General features: G+C 46.7%; 1 protein-coding gene across 2 annotated transcripts in view; it reads left to right on the forward strand.

The window, feature by feature from the left end:
• Positions 1 to 8731: 8731 nt before the first annotated feature.
• BRINP1 (BMP/retinoic acid inducible neural specific 1) overlaps positions 8732 to 26472 on the forward strand; it is an 87966-nt gene continuing 70225 nt past the window's right edge. The window contains exon 1 of one of the 2 annotated variants that reach the window (XM_080561426.1): positions 8732 to 9212. The gene's annotated coding sequence lies outside the window, so the exon portion shown is untranslated. The remainder of the gene's footprint in view (positions 9213 to 26472) is intronic. The other variant, XM_080561425.1, reaches the window with a different exon arrangement.

Below are 26472 nucleotides of genomic sequence, written 5' to 3' on the forward strand. Positions count from 1 at the left end.
AGCATAGGGGGCTTTTATTCTTCTTTTCGTTTCAACATCAGCATGCTGATGTTCTTTCTGTGTGTAGAACACAGCCTAGGATTACAGAGCTGGGATGGGAGAGCTCAGTTCTATTCCACTGACCTGCAGGGCATCTCTGATTAATGCTCTGACATACTTGTTTGAATTTCCCTACATGCAGAAGAAATATAAAAACAGTGTCTTTTAGAGTGAAGCTTAAATTCATGTTATTGAAATACCTTCAAAATAAATGTATTTGGAACTATACAAAGCAGCTAGGTGTACATCTGTGCACGTTCTGTTGTACACGTTGCCCTACCTCAGGAAAAGAGGCAGCAATAAAAAATTTTACCCTGTTGGAGGAATTGAATCTACTTCACCTTCAGCATCAGGGGCAGGATAACCTTGCATTGATCTTGTAAAGGTCTTGTGAGCATCTCGCCTTGTCACTGAAGGGAATGTCAGGGTGCTGTGGATACATCAGCAGGATACACTGTGCTTGGGGTTAGCTTGGCCATAGTGCTCCATCCACCTCTTACCAATTTGTTGGTGAGTTTTGTCCGTGGGTCTGATCAGAAATCTACCTGCAATCAATAGGATTCTTAAATTTTGGCAAGCGGGGTTTGAATGTGGTAGTTTGTAAGACTGCTTGGCCCTCACTGGGATGAAAGGCACTGTACTGAAATGTAATACAAAAAAGTTCCCTCTTCCACACATCCCTATTCACATGAATATAGGTACAGCCCCCTACTTCAGTACACTGAAATGAATATCCACTATAAGAATAAAGCTTATCAAAGCCTAAACACAGTACAATCAGCCTTCTATGTAGATGCAAAACCTTACTGAGCAGCAGCCAAAAGAATTAAACCCAACAGAGGAAGACAGACTCATTAAAAAGAGTTATAACAAATCAGTTATCAGACATTTAAAGAATAAACTTGTTAGAATAAACCTGTTAAATAAATCCTCAGCAAAGCTAATTAGGTCAGTGTTACACTGGTACAAGAGCTCCCTTCCTCCATGGAAGACTTAATGATAGCATAAGCCTGTTAAAGGAATACACTAAGTATACAATAAGCCAGCTATTTAAAGGATACCTCAGTCAGTTCATCCTCTAAATCTGACCTACCTACAAATTGTCACTAGTGAGAAATATCTCCTAGGCTCCAAAGGCCTATTGAAAACCCAGGCTTGTGCGCCGTGTCGTTTGTGAAAGAGACATCCATGGATGCACCCCTTTTTCTGAACAAAGGGGCTGATGATGGCTGTGGAAGGACTACATGATTGAGGGATTTTTGTTTTCCTCTCTCTCCATGTTGTACTCAAGGTGCAGATTAACCAACAGAACCTATTTTCAGAGCTTTAATGACAATATTGATCGACTATTGGTGAAGCAGCAAGGAGAGAAAGAGAATAAAAATAATTACTTTGCCCCTATATGGTGGCTTTTGTCACCACGTGTGTAAGGATGGATGATTTGGAGATTAGTGACATTTAACGGAGGCTTAGAATATCTGAGTTTGTTCCTAATTCTGCTTCAGGTTTTGTGCAAAACATGTTCTTTCTCATAAACAGCAGGGGGAACTATAGGGTGACTAATATCTCCTTTTGATTTCACCTGTTGTGAGATGGAAGTCTGTGAGGCAAGCCCTGCATCTCCTCTCAAATGAGGTTTTGGCAGAGTGTGTTAGGATTCCTGTGTTGACTTAGTCTTGCTGGTGTGGGTAACTGCTGGAAAGGATACATAAGTGCAAACCATGATGCTTTCAGCACTGTCATTTCCCACGCTAGCTAGGTAAAGCTACCACAAATATATTAACGTGTGCTGCCACTGTGCCTGCGCTCTGTACATAGACAAAAAGCTGGGTGGGTAACTGCAGTTTGCTCAGTTCTGGCTTCTAGGTGACAGTTGTAGAAACAACAGTAATCCTGACAAGATGAGAGCATTAGATTGATGTATTGCCGCTTGTATTGCATAGATGAAAGCAAAGAAGAGTGAAGTGATCCCCTGGGATTATATGGCCATCAAGCAACAGAGCCAAAAATAGATGCCAGGTGTCCAAGCCAGTCCTGCATTCCTATGCAATAGATCGCTCCCTCCAGAGGTGAATTGGGTGATTTTCCTTAAGAAAGGTGGGAAGAGTTAAATGCTGCAAGGCTCCGAGGGAAGTGATCTAAAACTAGCAGGGAAAGAAATGTTTATTTCTGGAGAAGGTGTCACGAGCAAAAGAAAAGCTTGAAAACAAGAATTGAACACTACATAAAGAAACACTTGACAACCACAACCCTTTAAGTTGCCTTGAGTGTCTATGTGCAAAATTCATTGCCAGCAACTGAAAAGCAGTGTCGGTTCTAAAGACTGAACCGAAGGTGTGAATCTACTGTAATAGCACTGCGATGCTGGGGATGACAGCGGTCTAGGGACGAGGTCTGGGCTGGCTCAGAAGCTGCCATGGGCAAACTGGATACCAAGAGGGCAAAAGATGGGAAATAACCTGCGGAATCACCTAGATTGATCTTAATGGGCAACCTAGTACTGAAGAAATGCAGCAAAGGTGCAGTGCTTGGTGTGGAAAGCTGTACCCTGTTGGTACCTGGGCACGTCTGGATAGCAGGAGGTAGATAATCATGTAGGCAACGTTAATTGTTAGCAATATTACCACTAGCAGAGAAAGATAGCAGCTGAATTCAGGACTGCTCAGGGAGAGGTGTGCACACAGAGTAAGTAGCAGTCTTTGCTTTGGGAAGCTTCCAAATAAAATAAACAAGGTGCAGTTTTTATACACGCTCTTTAACATGCTGCTTGGGAAACTGTGGCATAAAAGCTACATCTAAACAGTCTGGCAGCTGTGTTTCTCACTACACACCAGGATCTTGGTCCTAGACACCTGGATATGGTACACCAGGGCTTGTTCTTGGAGAACTTGGCTGTGTTTCTTGAAACAGACTCCTAAATGTTTTGATTTGTCTTCTCCTGCTCTGACCACCAACCAGAGTAGCCTAAGAGGTTGTGTTTATGCAGAAAATTTTTGTAAAACATGTTAGTATACATCTTTCCACATAGTTCCTGAAAATCGATCACATCAACTTTTTCTTAACGAGTTGAAAAGACACTGTTGTAAGCGAGGAATAACACTGCTCAGGGCATGTGGTTACTGTATAGTAACAACAACCCCATTTCTCAGGGTGCTGGCACACATCAGCTATCAACCTCCTGACTCACCGCATACCTGAGGCAAAGTGCATTTATCTCAGAGCAGCAGCATGCTCTGAAATGTGTCACTTCTTAGTGATTCAAATTCAGATTTTCTCCCAAATAAATAATAAAGGACACTAAGGGTGTGTGTTGGGAGGGAGGCTCTTGTAAGGTGCTGGACAGCCTGCCTGACTGAGTTGGATCCTCAGGCTCCAGAAAACTAAATTTCCTCCCTTTGCTGTGTTCCTTGGTCATTATTTATAATCCACATAAAGGTATAAAGATGAAACAGTCTTGTAACATCCCTTCAACAAGACCAGGAAAAAAAAATGTCCACAGAGTTACAATACATCAGCATCAATGTAAGTCATGCAGTCAGATGCATATGTATGTTATGACTTGGTTTTATCCTGTGGGTGGTACTGTTATTCTATGCTAACATCTGATTGTATGACCTTATCTCAGCCCTGCTAGCTGTGCGCTGGCTTCTTCTCTTGTGTAAGTCAGAAAAGAAGTACTGACCCTCTAACTCTCACTGACCTGCTTCAGAATTAGCTTAGAAAGACTACAGATGCCAGTGGCTGTCCAATGCCTCCAGCAATCCCTGTAAATCAGGCTAAGGATTTCTTTCTCATGCCTCTTTCAAAAACTTCAGGAGATATCAGTGCCTCTTGCTTTGGTATCTCTTTGGAATGAACATTTTTGGGGCTAAGGGAGATACGAAACAGATGCAAGAACATAGATACATTGGAGCGAGGAATAAGAAAAAAAGCTCAATTGAACATTCTAGTCCCTGCATTTGACTGCATGTGGGTTTCATCTACCAACATTTTTTTTTTTGAGTGTTATGAAGTGCTGAGTGATTGCAGATAGAGGCAGAGCGAGGCTTGAAGCCTTCTGTGCAGTGTACAGCTCATGATGGGTTGGGAGTTACAAGTAGTTCCCTTTTAAAAGCCTTAGTCCAAGTTCTGAAGAAACTAAGCTGCAGGTGATGAATACTGATGACTTGCACTTGGTACCACACAATAGTAACAACAGTGAATATGAAAGACTGCTAATAAAGAGGATGGATTTGTGGCTACAATAGGAAAATCAGCAGATATGGGTTCATTTGCTTGCTCTCCCATGCACGTTTGCAAGCTCCACAGGAAAGGACTCAACTTTTCTGACTTCATCCCACTAAAACTTAGGAATTCAGCCTAAGCTGCTGATTTGGTTCCTTTTAGAGAGTTAATTTCAGAAGAAAATCCATCTTATATCTAAGATAGTGTCTATGATAACAAGAGGGTTGCACCTCTGGAGTTAAAACTATCTTTCTGTTGTCTGAAGAGGATATTTAGACAAACATCTGAAACCAAACACCTGTCCTGTTCAAATTACACAAGAATCCAGTGGAAGAAATCATTAATTTTGCATCACTTAGCTCTGACCAACAATTTTTGTATTAATGTGGCTTCTGAGCTGGAAAACAATCAGTTCCTACTCTTCTTTCTGCCCACTGTGTTTTCCTAGAGCTGACCTTATAGTGGTATCTGTCTTATTTTAAGTTTCAATGACAGACAAACCACCATCATATCTTTCTTGACAAGCCATCTGTTTCCTACCCAAGACCAGTAGTAAAAATACCAAGAAAGCTCATCAGAAAGCTGAATCTCAGGAGACTGAAAACCTCATTCTGCAGCCTCCAGAGGCTCACAGTGCTCAGAACAAGTATCCTGAAAGGTGAGTACCTAGGACAACTGAAGTTCGATTTTGAAGCCGTGGTATTTATTCTTTTGCCAATTTAAAGCTGGAAAGGAATTTATCTCAGTAGATAAGTTTGGGTTATGTTAATTTAGGTGCAGTGCAATGATGGAACAACACCTACTTGGAAAATTCAGTGAGTTCAGAGTCTTTCCGGCTTCTAGAGCTGCGATGGGGATGATTCAGTTTAATGCAGAGGAGCCAGCTATCAGAAACTCCTTTCAGAAAAAAAAAACCAGCTCCTAATTGTTTCTTCTCCCTCTAATGGGACCTGTCAACATTTTTGGCTAGATTTGTATGGACTTCCAGCCTTTCTCCCATTTTCTATTCAAGCCTTGACTATAAACCTTCAATTCTGCATTGGACATGGTGGAAACAAATCTCTGCCAGCTCCTTGCCTCCAAACCCTGACCCTTGAGTCTACTCCCAGACTTTTTCCACCATCCATCAAAACAGTCTGGTATTTATCTGGCCACACAACCCTGCACATCACCCATCCTAGTCTGTTAACAGTGAGACATCCACCCACCTGTTAGGGGATACCAACAGCAAATTAATATGGCTGGTGCTCAGGAGGTGGATAGCTACACAACCAACACAAAACACAGCCTAAATAAGATCAGTACTTATTGTGGTATTGTTTGCAGGGGAGAAAGAGGAAATACGTTTCATAAGAGACTGGGAGAGCACCAGAATATCAATACAATGCTCACAAAGCAAGTTTAATCCATTTTTAGCCTGTAATAAACAATGAAGTCTGCAAAACCTTGACAAGAATACATTCTGCTTCCTCAAGGAGGGAAACACAAGAGGATATGAGGAAAGAAAAAGTTTACTGGTAGCACAAGAAGAACTCAGAGTAGGGTCTGATTATTTTCACCAACCCTTGGGACTCTGAAGTGAGTTTCTGCTGTAGAATCACAAATAGAAATGAAGTAGTCACCATGTATAGGTGGCACATAAAGGTTCTTTGCACTAGGAAATGACACTCAGAACACACAGAGGGAACCCACTTGGACATGGACATTTATTTCTACTTTCCAGATCTCTGTTTCATGTGACATTTTGCTAAACTTCTGACAATCCGAATTACTGTTTTTCCATCCTCACCACCATCTTTTTGTTGTTGTTTTTGGCCTAGTACTTGCAAACGGGAGGCTCTCTTTTAACACACTGTGTTATGAATTTCTGTTCTCCTTCATGATTGATTCTTCTTGATTGACTAGTTTCTATTTTCTTCATGGGAGGAATATTATAATTAAAAAAAAATCTAAACATTGTTTTGTTCAAAGAGAAAGAAAGTGAGAACTGGGCACGCTAAAATTGTTAACAACTCAGAAAAACTCTTCAGTGGCAGAAAAAAAAATAGAAAATCTTGTTCAATGGAGCCTTGCTGATCTGGGGTGAAGATCCAGGCTTTGTTCATTGCAGGGGGAAGGTGAGATGAAATATCCAAGACTAAAAAGAGGAGATGACTCAAAAGAGAAAGCTACTGGAGTGAAATAATTTTGTTTTGAAAAATGCCATCCAGAAACCTTATCTTTGACACATAAGAACAGACACATAGCTAAATATGCTGTAACCTGCTTAGGTTTCCAAAGCAGCAAATTAAACCAGTGGACTATGCAGTGAGTGTCCATTCAGATGAGCAAAGCTCATTGAACACAACAATACTGTAAGAGAACATGTTGAATACTCAATGCACCAAATAATCCTCTTTTGATACAGAGACAGTAGAAGCTTTTGGGAAAGAGGCAGCAATAGTGTGTGTATGAACGGGGGGGAAAGAGAGACAACAGTCTGGGATGAGAAAATGATGAGCAAAACTTCTATATTCATTTCATGTTATATTTTTCTTATTATATTTTTATGATATTGACAGTAATTCTTGTTTCTGGGCCGGACACCCATCCCTGGCTCTGACTTTCTGGAAGATTGTGTTACTTTGTAGAGAATATTTGGGTTGTTCTTTAGGTTCAGGAGACCTTTGGGTGACTGAAGAGTATAGGCTCACTTGATTTCTCTTCTGTGCCCCTTCACAGGAATATGAAATATCATTCCAGGTCTTGCTAGACCTAATCATATGCTAGCCTTCCCAGGTGCAGCGAGGAGTGACACCCAGTATTGCTCTGTTCCTTGAGTCAGTAAATCCCACGTGACTGCAGCTGTTGTCCCTGGAGCTTTTGCTTTGATTTCAAACATCCTCATGTAAGACAGAAGGATCCCCCTTTCATTTCTGGTAAATGCCAAGAGCAACAATGAAAGAACACACTAGTGATAACCCCAGACACTATTTATTTGTTTAAACAAGTGCTTTGCAGATATATGGTCTATATAAGAACTGATCCCTCAAACCTCTCTGCCGTGGTGTACGCCATTCCTCTGTGGCCTTGTACCAGGGAGATCTGTGAGAATTGTTTCAGCCTTTTATATGAGCCAATGTGACAGAATCAGGGGTGGTTTACCATGAAGTGTGTTTTACAGCTGAACAGTTGCCTGGAAAAAAGGAAAACTCAAAAGCTTTGGGTACTCTGTAACAGATAAGCTAAGCTTCAGCCGTATCAGAGCAGCCTGGAGTTTAACCAAACAGCTTCTAATTCTGCTCAGGAAAGATTTGCTGAAGATTTAGCTTAAGACAGTGTTCTTGTAGTCACAGTGGATGTGTGAGAGAAGGACAGAACAGACTGTCCTTGCAGGCCAGAGAAGGGGGGGCAGAAAGAGGGCATGCCCCATTGTCCTCCTTGTCCCATATACCTTGCTCAAGGTGGCTGAATATTTTCCCTTCTGACAGCACAGCATAGCCAGTGATTTGTCTGAGGGGTCTAGGAGCCTCGCACAACGGCAGGGAGTGTTGGATGCTCTTCATGCGCTGGGCTGCCTTTGCTGAGCTGCTGAGATCCTTCTGGGTGGGCGATGCCCTTGAGGCACACCCGTCTCCAACTCATTCCTCCCTCGCCTTTCTTATATATTTTTAAAGCACTCGGGTAATCCCAGAGCTCCATCCTGTTCATCTGAACCAGAGAAGAGCAGAGGAGGAGGAGGAGGAGACCCCATTGCCAGCCCTTCCCCGACCCCACGGTGGGATTGCAGCCGGCTGTGCCAGGCGGACCCATGCGGAGCCGAACCAGGAGGCTCCCGGGGTGGCTCGGCACGGCTCAGCACAGCTCAGCATGGCTCAGCACGGCTCGGCTCACCACCCCAGGCCAGCCCGGGGGGTGAGCCGGCCCCTCGGCGTCCCCCCAGCCCCGCCGCTCTCCGCGGTGCTGAACCACAGTGGGGTTTGGGGCGGGGGGATGGGGGGGCGGCCCCTGAGCCCCCTCCCCGAGAGGAGGTGGGCACCCCAGGGCGGGGTCGGGGCTGGGGGCAGCCCCCCCAAACCTCCCCCCAGCCCTCCCTGCCTCCCGCAGCCGCTTGGTCAAAGGATGGGGCCCGGCGCTGCCTGGCTCCGGTAAGGAGAAAATAGGGGAGGGAAGGGAGGGGGAGAAAAAGGGGGAAAAAAATAAAAGATTTAACGGGTGGGGGCCGCTCGGAATCTCAGCCCGCTGCTCTGCATCCCCCTCGCCACATCCGGGGGGCAGACAAGTTTCGGTCCCCCCACAGCCCCTGCCAGCGGCCCTTCCCCGTCTCAGCCTCCCTTCCCACGGCCCAGCCTCCGTCTGGCCGGAGCTGGAGTCCCTCCTTTCTGCCCCCGCCCCTCCCCCGTCCCTAATTATGTACAAAACACTTCTTAGAATAAAATGGCCAGGCTGGGGCTCCTCCCTGCTCTCCTCTTCCCCATTCATCCTCTCCAGACCGCTCCAAGCCCCTCCTCCGGTGACAAGCCCAGCCTCTCGCTTCCCTCCTGGAGCCCTTTTCATTTTTATTTCTAAACCCCTCTCCATTCTCCCTGCTGCCTCTGCTCCTTCCCCCGATGGCTACGAACTGAGCAGCAGAGGAGGGGGGGGCACAGGAATAAGGGAAGGGGACTGAAAAGGCAAGAAAAAAAATAGAATAAAAAAGAGAAAGCGAAAAGAGGGAAGAAAAAAAAAAAAAAGGATTTTTTAATTTTTTTTTTTGCCTCTGCCCTTAATGCCCGCGATCTGGATCAAGGAGGGGGATTTTCTGTCTGAGCATGAAAAGGACTGCTAGACACCCAGGATTTTCACGCCTGCATTGCCAAACCAGCACCCAGTATGCAAGCTGGCCAGAGAAGCTCTCCCCCAAGTTCCTACCGAGCCGAATAAAACCCACGGGCGCCCGGATCTCCTCCAGAGAGGGACATTAGCAGCAGGTAAGGCGAGCGCTGCGCTGCGGCTGCAGGGATGCCCCGGCGCCCAGCGGGCTCCCCCCGTTGTGTAACGCCCGCGGCACCTCTCCCCCAGCCCCGCACCCTTTTGTGTCCCCCCCCTCCCGGCTCGGGGAACACGGAGTTCCCGGGGGGGGGGACACACCGGCTGGGAGAAGTCCTGCAGCCCGGTTAGAGATGGGGTGTGCGTGGGGATGAGCTTGGCCGGCACTGGGAGGACTGGGAGGGCTGGAGAAGGATGAGGCCCCTGGAGGATGCTGGCGGTGGGGGCTCAGCCCCGGCTGGCTGGGCTGGCAGTGAGCTGGGGGTGGGATGCAGCCAGGCTCCATCTGTATTCCGGAGTATCGAGACAGCCCGGAGGGGGGGGGGACCGTCCCCAAGGAGATGGTGTCATCTCCACTTAATCCGCCGCTCCGCTTTAGCAAGTGACAAGCAAATCGCGGAGGAAAAGGAAAGTCTGTCGCCTTGAATCCCACACTGGGCTGATTGCCTCGACTTCTGGTGGGCACGGGGAGACAGCGGCAGAGCCGGGGGAGGGCAGCGATGGCGGGGGGGGGGGGCCGCATCCCACAGCGCAGGAGCCTGGTTTCCCCCAGCCCGGCTCTCAGCGCTGATTGCGAGGCTGCTGCCGAGCGTAACTTTGCCTTTTGCAACCCATGGGGAATAGGGGGACGTAGGGCATCTCCACGCCAATGCATCAACCCCGAGGTCCAGCACAGCCCAGGGCTAAAGACCCAGCAATGACCCAAAGAGAGGTGGGTGTAGGTGTGAGTGCGTGTTTTGGCTTTGGAGAGTGCCTCTGTGCTTCTGCTTGGGAGTGGGGAAAGGAGGAGGGGGTCACTTCTTAGATGCAGTCTTCTTTTCATGGAGAGAAACAAGCGGCGGATGAAACGCTGGCAGTCTCAACGTGTGGCTTTAGCCTTGTGAGTGACATCTGCACTAGGTAGGACAGAAGGATCCTTCGTGCTTTACTCTGGCTGTTCATCTGGGTGCATAATAATCATTTGTTAATGGCAGTTAAGCTGCTTTTCTGAGAGTTGTGGAGAAGTATTTGAGGGTTAGCAAGAGGAGGAGGCAGCAAGTAACGAGGAGACGATGCTTTGGCGAAAGAAATATAAGAGAATATAATTTTTCTGTTCCTTAAAAGGGAAAAAGATTGATCAGATCTGCTTGTGAGTGACAGACAGACAAACCCAGGCTCTCTCCCTCCCACACAGCACATAGAGAAGCAGTCGTGTTTTCCTTGCACGCATGTACACACTAAGCACATAAAGCACATGTTGCCGAACTCGTACAGCCGGCACGCTTAAACACATGCTTAAACCCCGTGCTTAAGCCTAGCAGCTCAGTCTTGCTCCCCCATGGAAGCTACACAGCCCCGCAGCTCCCCTGCGCACAGACACACAGTCCTGATCTCCACGCGAACAGGCACTGTAATGTGCAGGACTGCATTGATATTCTCATTATGTGAATCAAGGATTCAGACATTCACACGAGCGTGCACACGCTGTCTTCTTTGCAAGTCTCTTTGTAGGTGGTTTGCACCTTCGTCGTAGGCTTCTCCCTGACAGTTGGTTCCAGGCATCGATTTGGGGTTTGTCTGGCTCCAAAGCCCTTTGCCACACAGCAGAAAAGGCGTTTTGTGAGTCTGTGTTTGTTTTACTGCTCTTTGCATGTTCCCTTGAACTCTGTAATGATTTTGCTACTGGAGAGGCAGCAGCCAGGGGACCAGGGGATTGCTAGGGGAGCAGTGGCACTCCCATACCCGTCATACCCTCTCTGGTCAAGGAACAGTCTGTAAGAACGTGAAGTGCTGTGCTGGAGTCACATTTGCTTTTTCCATGTCTGAGCGTGAGTGTGAACAAAACCGCATATGCATCCATAGCTAGATATACACAGCGCAGGCTCCACTTCAGCCATACCTAGGTTCAGAGCAAAACCTTCCCATCCTTATTGTACAAATACAAATCTGACTTTGCAAGCTCCTCCGGTCAGAACTGGCGTAGTACACACGGGGGAGATGATGTCACTGGCATTAGAGGTATTTAACCAGCACCCCCCTCTGACCTTCTTCCCCTTCCCCTCTTTCCATCGGGCCTAGGAAGAAGGCTGTGCTATTCTCCGAGAGCAGGAATGGAATGGGGCCGACTAAAGTCCACGTTAAAACTTTGGAGGGGAGGAACATATGGTGAATTGGCTTGCTATGGGTAAAAAGGTATCCCAAAAGAGAGGTGATGGAGAGCATAGCTCTGTTCCCTCCTCACCTTCACTGTTTACTACATTGGAAGTATGCGTAAGGCTGATGCTAACCTCTACAAGGTAGCGGGTCTGCCAGCAGACCATAATTGCTGTTGTCTGTGTAACAGAAATACTTCAAAGCCAAATCCCTCTGTCTTTGCTCAGGCAGAAGTCCCGGTGCCTGCGCTGAGTGCATTGCTCAGGAAAGCGCTGCAGAAAACTGGCTCCGGTTGGGAACCGGTGCGTTCGCGCTGGCTCCCTGCCCACCCCCAGAAATGGATGGATGTGGATTTCTAGAGTCTGCCCAGGGCTTGGTGTCGGCACCGTGTGAGCAGCTGACGCAGGAAGGTTCAGAAAGAAGGGAAAAAAAAATATATCTATCTATATATATTTATCTCCAAAGCTCGAAAAAGAGGATGAAAATCCCCTAAGCTTGGAAACGAGGATCAAAATCACCTAGGCACCGAGCATCATGCCGCTTCGTGCGGAGAACTAAGCGGGGACCCCGTCCCCCCCCGGTCCCCGTCCCCCCGTGATCGGGACCCGCTCCGCAGCCGCGCAGCTCCGCGGAGCCGCCGGGCGGGCGGCGGCGCCGTGTCCCGGGAGGGGGCGCTGTGGCTCCACGCAGTCCACCCGAGCCGAGCCGAGCCGAGCCGGGGGGGAAAGCTCCCACCTCCCCCCTGCCTGCCCCGGCCCCGCGGAGAAGGAGCCAAGCGCTGATAACGCTCCGGGGACCGGGGAGGAGAGGGATAAATAAGAACAGGGCTCTTTTCTCCGAGGAGGCCAGGTGCAGCTGAATGGGTTGGGGCCGGATCCTTCCCGCTGCAAGGCGGCAGAGCCCCGCTGGTGGGTGCGGGAATCCTGCCCAGGATCTGGCCCGATGCGCGCAGGAGGCTTTGGCCCGGTGATGAAATGCAGCTACTTCTGGGACAGAGCCCAGCAGCTTTTCCGTGCCAGCAAATACTACAGGGGAAGTGAAAAATCGCTTCATGCATTGAAAGTGCAGAGATGAACTTAGCAAGGCAGAATATAAATTACCCGGAGTTAGGTAGCTGGTGCCCTGCGCTTTGATTTACACCATCCCTCTCACAAAAAGTATCACGAGATTTTAACAACCGTAAGGACCTTGGCCCATTTCCTTCCAGGCCACACAAGAGCAGCTTCCCAAAAAGGGAGAACGTCCACGCACGGAGAGACCCAGCTTCTAAATAAACCCACGGTCCGATCCTGTGCTTCTTCCTCTTGCCTGGAAGATGGCTGCCGCCCGGGGCAGGATAGGAGGCTGGCTTACCGTTGGTGCTGAGCTGAGTCGGGGCAGAGCATCTCCTCCCGGCTACGGGGGGCAGCCCCAGGGTGTTTTGGGTGCCCTGGGAGGTTTTGCCGCGCTCGCTGTGCCACATCCAGGAGAGGTGCTGGGAGCGGAGCTCGGTCGGACAGGGATGTGGCTTGTAATCGGTGTGGGAAAGGGAAACGTTATCAAGCAGGGAGGCCTGGGGAAGGAAACCGGATGTATCTCCTGGGTTCCTCTGTCCAGAGAGAGCCGAGCATGGGCAGAGTTGGACTAGATGGATCGGGTGATGTTCAGCGGGGTTTGGGAGTAGGCGTAGGACAGCTGTTGCTGACACGAGGGGCTGAACAACACCATTTCATGGAAGAAAAAATGCTGGGACTAGTGGGAGGGACAGGAGAAAGAGCAGAAATCAGAGGAACAGCTGATTTCGACTGAACTGAAAACTAGTGAAAGACTCAAATGTACTTCAGGGATGCTGGATCAGATCCTAAACGAAGGTGGCATGAACTGTCACAAGCATGTCATTTGGAAAAGTGGCTGAGGGTCAGGCCCCGGATCCATTCAGTGCTTGAGCCAGGGAGCCTTACAACACACCTGCACCTTTGCAGCCCTCTGTTCAGCACTGCTTTCTTGCAGCCGGGAGGCAGGAAGGCCTGTAAGCAGCATCACAGGAGAGAGAGAAAGATTCTTATTTATTTTTGCTATTTGTTCTCACGATGTCATGTGCTGTAACCCATGTCATAGAGGCCCACAAGGTGCAGTTGGCAGAGCGTACATACCTACCGCAGCGCTGCTGCTATGTCCCCTGACAGGCCCGCTCAGCGCTGGCTACAAGCGGGGACCGTGGTGGCACCGAGATCCCCGCAGCTCGGCTGATGGCACGTCTTGAGGTGTTGACACAGGAGGTACAACGCTTCGACTCTCACACAAATAATTCCTCTTGCCTACTTCATAAAAACAACCAGTTTCATTGCTGATGGAGCGCCCCTACCCTGGCAGTAGGGCTACGAGTAAGGCAGAGCCGCAGAAGCTGATCAGAGCAGAGAATCTAACCCAGCTCCAGATGGCCTCCAGGGGAGGACGGAGTGAATTGCTTTTGCCAGATGCATGCTGGCGTTGTGTTTGTATTGTTAATGTTGTATGCGTTGTTGTTATTACTGTTTGTGTTGGTGACAGAAAGGCTGGGTAGAGGTAGAAGTTCAGGTGCCAGGAGCACTAGTACAGCTTTCAAGGCCTCGAAAGAATATTCTGTATGCATTAGCAGTGGGCTCTGTTTAACAGAGTAATGCCATCGCAGTGACATCTTTCCTTCCCAACATTAACAAATCGCAATTGCAACAAAACCAGCTCTGCACTGATACATACCAGGCTATGACACAAACCAAGCTATACAAGCTCTCACACACAGGAGTAGCTCCAGAAAATTTGCTCCAGGGCTTTTTGTTGTAAATGAAAAAAACAACAACAAAAAAAAAACACAGGAGCAGAGGGATCTCTCACACTCCCATCCATTCCTCTGTACTAACAGGTTTCCAGCAGAGTAAGGGGGTCTGAGACCACAGAGTAGCTGGGTTCTTGCAGTCCCTTCGTGCTTGGAACCTGGCTCATGGCTCTCCTGGGAGAAAGTGTGCTTTTTCACCCAGTGCTTGTAGAAGTTAAAGCCCGGAGTCTTACGGCAGGACTTCTTACAGCGTAGACTTCTGCATCTATGCATATTAAAGCTGAATGGGTGTCGTACAGCGAGTACCTGTGAAAAGCCAAGAACTACTTGCTGTAAATCATCACAGCCCGCAGAAGCCAGGGGAGTTAAATGGCTTCATGGTGAGTGAGGATCTCTATCTTAGGGTTTGATTTAGAGCATGATTTAGAACCTGGCCTGTGCTCTAGATTCTACTGTGTCCATCATGATTTTGGATGCAGTTTTGGCTAGAAGTCCTGAGTCGGCAAAACTGCTCCCATTTAGCCATCTCTTTACCCCGCTGGAGCAGTGCATGAGGTTGTCAGATACATTGCAAACACTGGAGACCTTTGTGATAATTTATCCTTGCAGTTGTGGATGCTGACTTGCTAAGCAGGGTGGAAGACAGGGAGGATGAGCTTTAAAACCATTGCCTTGTGCAGGCTATACGTTCCAGGTGGGGCTGCCAGAACCAGAAGAATAAATAAAAGACGTTTGTTCAGCAGTTCAGAGCAATCGTTAGAAAAGTGCAAAGAAGCTAAAACTAACCAAGGAAGGACAAAAGGAACTGAACTGTGACCCTGGGGAGGAGGCCAAATTCAGGAGAGGCAGGAGAACCACGATGAGGAGGGGAGAAACTCTAGCTGGGCTTCTGGGACCGGTGGAATAAGCAGCAGTGAGGCTACGAGTGCTGGAACAGCCTGGCTGCTTTTGGCGTGTGACTGCTCTTCAAGCAGGTACAGATGGTGAGCGGGTAGCGAAACCCGGAGGCATATGCTGGGGTACATATGTGGCTATAGGTCCCTCCTGGCTCTGGCCACCTCCTTGCTAGAATATGAGGATGCTAGTGTTATTCCAGGCATTTCTTGTGCTGCTCTGTGCTGCAGGAGATTTTCAGTAAAAATCAAAGGTGTGTTTTGAGGGAGCAGGGAGAGCGTAGGAGAGACAAGGTGAGCCTGAAGAATGCTTGAGAAATACTGAGAAAGTAGAAAGGAGAGAGCTAACAAAGACAGCACAACGTTTGTGCTAAAATTGTGAACGGACCTAAAGCAGCAACGGGGACACGTAACGTAGCCTTAAGACCAGCAGCTATTTCTAGAATTGCTTATGTCATGTCGTCCAAATTCCAAGTTGTTTCTGCAAAACAATTCCAGGCTTCACTCTTTTATGCCTGAGAATGCTGGTAATGTTTTTATCTGCCATGACCATTCTCGTAGAGAGAGCTAGAAAGGATTTGAAAATGAGGGTGGGTTGCTGTACCGTATTTTAAGCTAGCTAGTAGATAAATCTAACCAGGCAGGTTAGATTGCCACCCATTAACATTCTGCAAGAATATTTATGTCATGTTGGCTTAAAGTAGACTATTAGCTGTAATTTGAGTTCTTGTAAATATTTGTATAAAATTATTTTTTGTGTGCATTTATAGATATACATATCAATCCTCGTATTTGCTTCTTAGGAGAGAAAAGTTAATGGCAAAAGGCAGTGATCAGATCTGGGTGTGCTGCTCTAGGTGTTTGATAGTGAAATGGAGGAGGGAGTGGTACGATTTGATGATGGAACTGGGTCAGGCCTTGTTAAAACTGGGAACAACTAAGAAGTGCTCTGACCAAAACACCAGGAAAAAGCAACATTTGTTGAAAGTGGAGGAACAGAATATCTCTGCAGAATGGCAAAAATAAATACAGGATGCTCAAAGAAGTAACAAACCATCACAAGCCGAGAAAAGTCCCTTGATTAAGACACCAAGACAGGATGACAGGGTAAGAGCTATACCAGAACTGCCATCCTGGATGAAATGAAAGGTCCATTTAACCTGACTCTGTGTCCCACCACGGTCAGTGGTGGACACTGAAGGGATCAGAAAAGCCTGGATGAGTGCTGCCACCCCTGGGACAACCTGCTGGCTGGCTGGGGACATGTGGAGCTGACTGATGTCTCACGGCAGCTGTGTGCAGTGTCACCAGGAGGCCTAGCTCATGTGAGCATGGCTAATTCCTTCTGGAGCACTCCTGTTTTTAGTTCTCACAACATCCTGCATCAAAGAAGTTAGGTATGGGTCGTGTGCATAGGTACTTCATTTGTTTTTTTTTAGAGCTACCACATAATTTCCTTGGGTGCCTCCAACTTTTGGTTGGACAAGGAAGAGTAGATAACTGTCTCTTGTTCTCCATTCCTGCCCTATTTGTGACTGGACAGACATCACATCATATCCATGTCTCCATGGCTTGCAGGCCCCATTTCTGCAGAGTAAGTAACTGAGTGCTTAAATATTGCTCAAGGAATACTGAATGTAGGCTTGCTTTTAGACATCAAGTGTCACAGAACCAGCGTAATCATATCTGCAAAGGGCCCAATCCTGTGGTCTGAATTTCATAGATAAATTCCTTATTACAGTCCAATGGATGTAATGAAACCTGACTGCAAGATCAAAGTCTAAGCAACTGCAAATCCATACACACGCTGAATGCAGAGTGAATCATGTTTGTGATCTGCTGGAGTTCAGTTTCTTTGTTCCAAAATGCTGATCAGGAAGGCAGAAGAAACATTTCCTGGGATATTATAAAGACTAACATATCATCAGAAGGAGAATCAATGGAGATTGATGGCAAATTAGATGGATAGTTGAGACATTAAAAGGAAGGACTGAAAATAGAAGTGATATTATAATTGAACTATATTAATATATTTTAAATTGCTTTACAAATATTACCAAGTTAAATAAGGAAAGAATAGTTTATTTAGTATGGGAAAGCTGGAGTAAGAAGGGACATTTGGGTTCCAGCACAAAAGTATATGAAGGTTAGAATGAAAAGTGATCAGAAACGTTTTAATGCTTTGATGATACAAGAACAAGGGGACACATCAAAATTAAAGGGCACAACTTTTAAAGTAAATTAAAAGGAAATACTCCTTTCTTCAGCCTATAGCGAAGCTACACAATTCCCCGCTGCAGAAAGTCGCTGAGATGAAAGTCTGGACGGATTTGAAGTGTAAAAGGCTACGTAACTTTGTAGCAATTAATAGCGTTTGCAGCTCTGCAATCTAGGACAATGGTAATCAGATCTCATGCTTCAAAGCAAAAGCTGACCATCTTCTGGGGTCAGGAAGGACATTTTCTCTCTGCATAGTAAGAACATAATATGGTTGGCCAGGTAATATGACTGGATATGGCCGATCCTGCTAGAAGCTAAGTCAGCAAGAGATTAGCAAATTGCTTCTCTTGGTGCTGGATTAAGGTATTATAAAAGGGTTTTTGCCAATGCCAAACAGCATATCAATCCAACAATCTCTTCTTCTGTGTCAACTCCCACAAAAGTAATTTCACTGATTACAGTAGATATTGAAGCAGGACATAAAATGGGTGGTTATAAGCAGCTGCAGTGACCCTGAGCTGCACATTTCAGCTTCCTCCATCGCTGCCGTTATCTGCAGGATGGTGCGCAGCCCCGATGAGCCTGGAGTCTCCCCGTGCTGGGTGCTGTACAGCTGCAAGCTCCCTGCCCTCAGGGGCCTCCAGTGCAGACAGAGGAGATGGAAAAGAGGCAGGGAATGCCATCACCTCTACTCTCTACGAGGGGAAGTGCAGCACAAGGCTCAGGGATCAATTCAAATCCTATTAGAGTTAGTGGAAGCATTTCAGTTTGCAGGAATAGGAGCTTGCTCTTGGCCTTAGCTGATTTTGAAGTAGTTGATGGCAAGGGAACGGAACATCTGAGAAAACAGGGCCTTAAATATTGCAGTGGGGTATGCTGAACACTTGGATAATCAGCCTTTATGGCGTTTATGAAATGTCATCTTAAAGAGTTTGCCCAAGCTGACAGAGGATGGCTGGGGCAGGGATAAAAGACCCGGTGCACCTGAAAGTTCAACCAAAATGCCCTGGTAGGAACAACACAGGGGAGAGGTAACAGTGAAGGAGCCCTTTTGTGTCCCATCTCCTCTCCCCTGTGCACCAGAGGGTCAAGATGCTCCCCAGATGGAGACCTGTCCTTGTGTCATGTGCCAGGCACAATCCTGCCTCCTGCCCACTGTCTTCTACCCCCAGCAAGCCCACACTGGTGGGACGAAGGAGGAACCTGCCTTTCTCCACACCCTTCCTCTCACATCAGCCATATTTCCCTGTTGCCAAAGTCAGACATTTGTGCAAAGGGTACATGGGCTGTCATATAAAGACGGGTGCTCAGCCTTGGCAGGGGACATTTTCTGAAGTGTCTGGTGGCCACAAGCATCGCAAGGTGTGCAGAGACCTCTCTAACCCAGCCAGCTGCCCTAAGGCTGAGATAGGTAGTAGTAAAAATGTGTTTCCTTCAGGAAGGTGGGGAGGAAGAAACGCTGATGGCTGTGACGAGAGCACGTAATGTAGAAGGAATAAAGCTCCAGGAGATGTGTGGCTGGGGCCCGGAGGGAGGCAGAGCTGGCAGGTAGGAACACAAAGTTCACTGGCAAGGCAAGTGCGAATGCTGATACAAATTGCCACATCGAGAAAAATGATTCCTCTGCTTCCTGGCTTGCAAACAGCAGAGAGATGTGACAGGCAGGTGCAAATCTGCCGACGAGGTGTTCTGTAGGTGTGATGATTACTGTGCTTACGGGCTTGGCTGGAAAGGGGAAGGATGGACAAGGGAGTTCTCATTCTGCAAAATGCATGTGAAAGATGTATGCAGAAAAGTAGCTGTTGGGTAGGATTGCAGTTTACCTGCATTATTGGAAGATTGATTTCTAATGAAGGGAGCCGAGGAGGGAGGGGAAGGAAAATTTATAGACAGCAAGAATGGGAATCAGAGCTTTAAAATGGCAGTTGTGAGTTAGTATTCTTGAAGGGCTGGTTCAAATGTGACTGCAGAGACCAGTGCTAGGTTCTGATTTCCAACCATCTGCATTAAAAATAGAGAAAAGAGAGAGAGAGAGACTAGCAGACTGGCCTTGGTGAAATTCTGCTGGGTTTGCCCCAGGGAATGAGAATTGTCCCTGCATTTCAAGTACCTGGAAGACTTAAAACACTGCCAAGGCTGAGAGGTGAGGTGAGGGTTGAAAAGGGAGAATGGCAGGCAGGAATAAGCAGATTGTAGGCTAGGCTGGGTAACTCAGGGATCTGTAATAAAACGGCACGGTGATGGATAGTGAATAAAAGACTATGGGTATATTATGGTTTACGGAGCACAGGACAGATGTGTCTCTAAGGAGACTGCGATAAGGAGTGGAAGGCAGCAGCGGACAGGGAGCAGCGGCTGTTTTGGGATGCAACAGCACTGTGTGAATAAAGCAGCGCCGTCGCAAGATAGTTCAATCCCGATGCTGTCACCACCGTGTTATATATGACCTTGGGCAGGTCACTTAGGCTGATATCTTCCAGAAGAGATTTTAAATGCATGGGCAGAGGAGCTGAATTTCTTCTGTCAAAGCTGCGGTTCCAAGCCCTCTGGCTTGCACAGGGGATGTAAACCACTCGGGGAACTTGGCTCCAAGTTTGGCACAAGCCAAAATCTGGATTTTTGGAAGAGTTCAGCAACCCATGTCCTCAGGAAATATAGCCCCCAAAGGCTGGTGTTCAGCAGTGCTGAGTCTTTTACATTTCCAGTGCTGGGCAAAAGCAGCCCCCATTTACATTTAATTCCCCACCACCCCAGCAAAATGGCTCTGTGTTTATAAGTCTGACCTAGATTAACTTCTCCTCTCCTTGCCTAAATCCACCACTGAAATTAGCCTTTTGCTGGAACATGTAAGGGAAGAATACATTAATTTTATCTCTTCCCCTCTCCTACACACAGATATGGGGCTTTTGCTTACACAACATGCCCAAGGAAGTGTGTGCACATATGCTTGCATGCACACCCATGCACACTGTGCTTTGAGATAGCTGAATGAAGATTGTTTCAGTGCAGCATATTAGTCTTTTAACCAATTTCAGCATTTGCAGTAAATAGCAATTAATGATAAAGCTGCTTACATTAAAAAGAAGAGCAAAGGAGGCTGATAACTCCTTCCTGCCAGTGGATTCTCCTGCAGTGCTTCTCATTACTTTGTTTGTTTTGAAGTTTGAAGGCAGCCAGTGTGTTTTCCCATAGCATTTTGTTTTCTCACTGCTGCTCCTCCAAGCTGTTCACAGGGGGGAATCACCGTGTTACAAAGGACACAGCTCTGGGTTTCTCTCCCATTAATGCAACAAGCTCCAGGGGAAGGGAGGCAGCTCTTCCATAGAGCCCTGAGACCAGCACAGGGCAGTCCCCAAACCCGTCCTGTCTCAGAGACCAGTGACACTTCTCTGATGCTGGGGGCATGATCCCACCTCAGGTGTCATAATGAACATGAACGGAAGCGCTGGGGACAAACACATGCTCTGCTGAGCTTGCAGAGGATTACAGCGGATCTCTGTAAGCAAGATTTGGAATTAGAGAGTATAATAATAATAATAATAACAACAACAACAATAATAGTAATAATAATAATAATAATAGGAGAGATTAGATATACTCTAGATTTTATTTTTGTCCGTGATTTTAAAATTCCAGGCTCCTGAAAGGATGTAAGGGCTGATTTCTAGCTCAATAATGCAGTATTTTGGGAATACAATGCTGAGGATGCATACTGCATGCATCCTGTGCAGAGTGTTTGCGAGTAAAACGGCTGCTGGGACAGTGCTGAATGGCTGTGTAAGATGACAATAAGTCTTTGAAAGGTTTGTGTTTGTGCTTGCTTATATTGCCCACAACTGCTGTTAATAAAGCAAACTATACCCACAACTGTTTTTTTTTTCTTTGGGGAAGCTTTCTTCCCCCCAGAGAAAACCTAAAAGAAAACTAGTACAAAGACAGTGTGTTTGGTAAAGAAACCTGGGAGCCAAATTCATGGACACTGTAGAAACACCCAGAGATATTTGGATGCCCAGGTCCTATATAAACACCTCATTTTCTTTAAATCTGCTGGATGCAGGAAGCTAAGCAGGGATGCTTCCCTAAATACCTCTGGGACTGAGATTGCCAGCAGGTGGCTGGGAGCAGGGTCCCATGCCTGAGCTCAGACACAGGAACGGGGATGGTAGAGGATGCCTGAGGAGCAGGGTCACAGCACATGCCGCTCCTGTCCCTGTGCATCTATGTCTCATTTAGGGTGCTCTTCTGTGGTTTGGCTCGGGGATGGTTGGTTGCAGGGAGCTATGCTTTTTTTTTTTTTTTTGGGGTAGTGACAGGCGCATCTGCATGGTAAATGTTTTGATTTTCTATAGGGACCTCATGCATGTTTGGTTATGTGTTAGAGAGAGATGTGCTTTTAAAAAAAAAGAGGAGAGCCAAGAGAACAGGAAAACAAGAATTCAGAGAAATAAAAGGTAAAAAGGGATACTGTAACTCTCTTGGCAATTTCTAACGGAAAAAGTAAACCCAGTCTTTCCAAGATTTTTTTTCATGGGAACATTCCTCACATTTTGGAAACAAGGATTTGCTCATTTATTTTTCTTTAAATCTTACTTTAAATTCTGTTAAATGTAAGTTTAGACTAGAAACGAACAAGGTACTATGAAATTCAGCAGCTCAAGAAACTCACAGAAATTCAGTCTTGCTGAGCTGTCTCATATTGTTACAAGGATTTGACAGGCAGTTATCATAATTCCTGATAGAGATGAGAGATTAATATATATATATATTTTCTTAAAGTTTGGTTCTGAATCAAAAAAAATTAAAGGAAAAAATAATTTTAATCATGCCAACATAGCTGGGGTGGAAGAATGAAAGTTTTATGTGTGACATTTAAAGGAAAGGAGAATAAAAACAATAACCTTAAGCTTTAAATTTTACAAAAATATATATTTTTTCAGAACTGGATTGTTACACTTTTTTTTTTAACATTTCCTTCTAGGTCCACTTTATAAATATTTCAATATGAAACATGAGTTTAGAAATAATTCAGTCTTTTAGATTTTTCCCATCCTGTTTTTTTGACAGTAACTATCTAATGAATTCAACCTGAATTAATAAGCATTGTCAGTCGATCCCCAAGCACTTTTTTGTGCCTGATTTTAGTATGTGTTAAAAATAATGTCTCGCTTCTTCAATGCCTATGTTAGCAGTTTCCTTTGTGCTCCACAGTTAAAAACAATTCGTACTTCAAATAACATATACTCAAAGGGTATAGAGCAGGGGGACATAAAAGAGAAAATAAAAATATTAGTCTGGAGCCACAGAGTAAATCAGCAGTAGAAGCCTTTGGAGAAGTGTATGGTCTTGACTTCCACTTCCCTGCTCTCTCACTAGGCTGCAGATTAATTATAAGTCCCTTTCTCACCCATTAGATTTGTCTCATACTTCTTCTTCTTCTGCACTTTCTCATTCACACCTTCAATTCCTTGTTACTTTTCCTCTAATTCAACTTTCCTTCCTCTCCCTTTTTGCACACTTTCCTCTCTTCTCCTCCTCTGCCTCTCCCGCAGAAGACGGCTAACGAAGTGGCAAGTGTTAATGAAGTGTCCTGCCTGTGCCTGCTGCGGGGACTAGAGAAGGAGCGAGGTGGGTGAAGGAGGAGAGCAGTGAAGAGGGGGGGAAGAGGCCGATCTGAGGAGATTTTAGAGCCAGCTGAAGGCATACAAGAATGTGGGCAGGGATATGGAAACCCTGGCTGCAACAGGAGCACAGAGTCCCAGGCAAACATCTAAGGATGAGGATGTAACAGGTCTGAAAGCTGGGAGCTGTCTTCTCAAGGGCCAAAAGGACAGCAAAGACTTACAGGACCAGGAGATGTGCAGGCAAGGAGGAACCAGCAGCTTCCTCCTCCTGCTGTGACAGGACTCAAGCCTGGCCGTCTCACACTCGATTTGTCTGGATGAGCTTGTGCACAGGGACTTCTAGCACTCGAGTAAAATCAGAGACAAGCACGCATATTTGATCAGACAGGGGTTACGGGTGCTCTCTGCGCACTGGGCATTGCACGCTGGCAGGGATTAGGCCACCATCTGCTTGGTACAACGCACATCACAGGGTCGGTACCTGAAGCCGGGATGCTGCTGGAACCCCTGCCGATGTCCTCGAGTCCTGCAGAACAACATTTTTGTCTCTGGAGCCTCTGTTGTGTGGCTAATGGAGCGATGCGGACAGAGGGCGTGGATTTAGGGAGGAGAAGCATTTAAGGGTTAGATAGGAGAGGAGACTGAAGAATCTGCACTCTAGGCCTATAAGTACCTCTAGGTCCCCAAGGAATAGAGGCCAAGCACATAGCAGCTGGTGGGGGGAACTGTGATGATGCTGTGGGAACAAAAGATGTTATCTAACCTGCAATCCAGGCAGGAGGAGGGAGAGAACAGAGATGTAAATTAGGAGGAAGCTTCCTTGGGCTGCTTTGGGCCAAGAATATTATAGCAAGAATAAAATGTCCAAGAAGAGTTGGCTGTCTTTATAAACAGTGGCATTAGATGTGATAGATAACTTCAGGCTATGTCTTCACGAGCACAGTAGAGTTTAAATACCCTTCTTTGGAAACTCCTTCCAAACACCTTTGATTTCACAGGAATAAGCCAGCTAGCCACATTCCTGTTCTGCATTTGATTTACTGCTCATACAAAATTATTTATCTATCTAGCTATTTATTATCTAATTCCACGGCTGCAGTCGAGGAAAAATCTCTTCATTCCTTTTCCACAGCAGTGTCTCTTTCTCCAGCAGCTCTGAGTAGCTGGTAGGTGCCCTGGGGAATGTCGAAGCAGAATTAATTAATCATGACCAGTGATGGAGGTGTTTTTCAGATTTGGATTTGGCCAGCTGACTGCACAAGGATCTTCCTGCGAGTCAAGTTGTTGGAGAAATAAATGTGATGCCTGCTCTGGATCGCTGTCAGACAGTCACTTGGGGAGGCTGCAGAGGCATGTGGGATCTATCAAGCAGTGGGGAACTCAGCTGTGTGCTTGCTGGTGGAGGGGACCAGGCTCTCCTTTTGGCAGGACACTGTGCCAATGAAACTGTAAACTGCACTTTAACATGTCCTGTCCTGTTCCCAGCCCGCAAAGGTGTGAATCTGTCAGCATTCACCAGAAAGCCTTTTGGGCAGACCCTCATTCTGAATGCCCCCTTGGAGCAGGAGGAGTTGTGATGGCACCTGACATGTGCCAAACTGGAAGTCGCTCCTCCAGCATGCTCACGAGTGGTGACAGCACTGGCCAACTGCACAGGTTGTGCTGAAGCTGTAGTGTTTGTTTTACAAATAGCTCCAAACTCTTCCAGACCCTCTTCCCTCCCCTTGCAGAGCCGAGCAGAGCATGTGCTATTCTTCCTGGTCAATGATTTCCCCCTGGCAATGGAGTAAGGTCAAGTGTCCATGCCAATTCTTTTCGATCTGTCAGCAGCCTTCAAATCCTCTGGCAATGAAAGGCTAATGATTTCCAGTGTCTGGCATGGATGGGCAATCTCTCCCTGCAGGAACATTCTTCCTCTCCAAGGAGACTCCACTGTGTGCCTTGGAATCACGAAACGTTTCCCTTGAGGACTTCTCCAGGGGGCAGTTCAGTGCTCAGTTACATGCTGTTTTCAAAGGCATGGGGCTGTGATATTTTGGATGTGTAGGTGACAAGGGACAAGATCAACATTCAAGTTACTAAACTCTGATTTTCAAAATTCTTCATCCTCAGCCATCTTTTTCTGCCTCCAACTTGCTCCATTGCTGCCTAAAAGGGAAGCAAACGGGGGCACTTTTCTCCCCTCCCATCCCAGCTGCGAGGCCGAGCGCACAGAAACACCGGTTGGGATGGAGCCGGTTTTGGGGCAGGGAGGGGAAACATCATCCCTTAATAGACGTCTCAGACTGCAGCCATGCTTGCCATTTGCACAGAAGCTGTAATCTGTAGTGACAGACCAGCTGGAGCAGCCGTAGACACCCGGGTGAATCTGCATGCAAAGGTGCACTCAGAGCAGCTGCGTGAGGGGATTTGGGTTTCAGACTGCGGTGCCTGGCAGGAGAGGCATGGCCCTCCAAGAGGGCACGCAGACAGAAAGGCCTCTGCTACTTTAAATAAACCCCCAAAGGCTGGGGGTGCTTATTCACATTGCACAAAACATCTCGCCCAGGAAGCCCAGGTGGCAGGCTGGGACTAAGTGCTCTGCAAGGGGTGCTGGCTGGGGAGGGAGCAGCCCTTGCTGCCTCTTCAGATTTTCTTTTGGTGGGATGAATGAGAAGGAGAGGGGAACAGAGGCTGCTGATGCATAGCCCTGCTCTGCCCCCTGCTCCATCCACCTCCACGCCCGGCCTTTGTGCTCCATGTGCTGTGCGCCGATGGTTGGGACAGGCTCCCCATCCCCTCGTCTTCAGCCCCACGAGCAGAGACCTCGGCACCGAGACCCGCTGCCCTCCGTCTCTTATCGAACTGCACAGAGTGCACAGGAGCCGCTGGGGACATTTTCATCCATGAAATGAAGAATCGATAGCGCTGCCTCATTACAGGCTCTGCTCTGTGCGGCCGCTCTCACTTTTCTTTTGCTGCTCGATTTGCCCCTCTTGCCAACCTGCTTCTGCCACTGCTCACACCTGGTGGTGGAAATTCATGGGTAGCAAACCCCTCTGCTATGCATGAAGGAGCAAAACTGTGCTCTAAAAGAGAGAAGGGAAAAAAAAACAACAGGTAGACTTCCAAGAAGGAGGTGGAATATATCTTTTAAAAGCATGTAAGTGGCTTGGAAGCCAAAGGCACCAGGAGGTCAGTGGTATTCAGATATTTAAGTTCCTGATGCTCATGAAAACATTACATGCAGATTCTACCCTGGGAAAATTCTTTTTTCTTTTCTTTTCTTTTCTTTTCTTTTCTTTTCTTTTCTTTTCTTTTCTTTTCTTTTCTTTTCTTTTCTTTTCTTTTCTTTTCTTTTCTTTTCTTTTCTTTTCTTTTCTTTTCTTTTCTTTTCTTTTCTTTTCTTTTCTTTTCTTTTCTTTTCTTTTCTTTTCTTTTCTTTTCTTTTCTTTTCTTTTCTTTTCTTTTCTTTTCTTTTCTTTTCTTTTCTTTTCTTTTCTTTTCTTTTCTTTTCTTTTCTTCTTTTCTTTTCTCTGTTCTGTTCTCCTTTCCTTTCCTT

This window comes from Anser brachyrhynchus (genome assembly GCF_964034855.1).
Source record: "Anser brachyrhynchus genome assembly, chromosome: 19".
Classification (NCBI taxonomy): Eukaryota; Metazoa; Chordata; class Aves; order Anseriformes; family Anatidae; genus Anser; species Anser brachyrhynchus.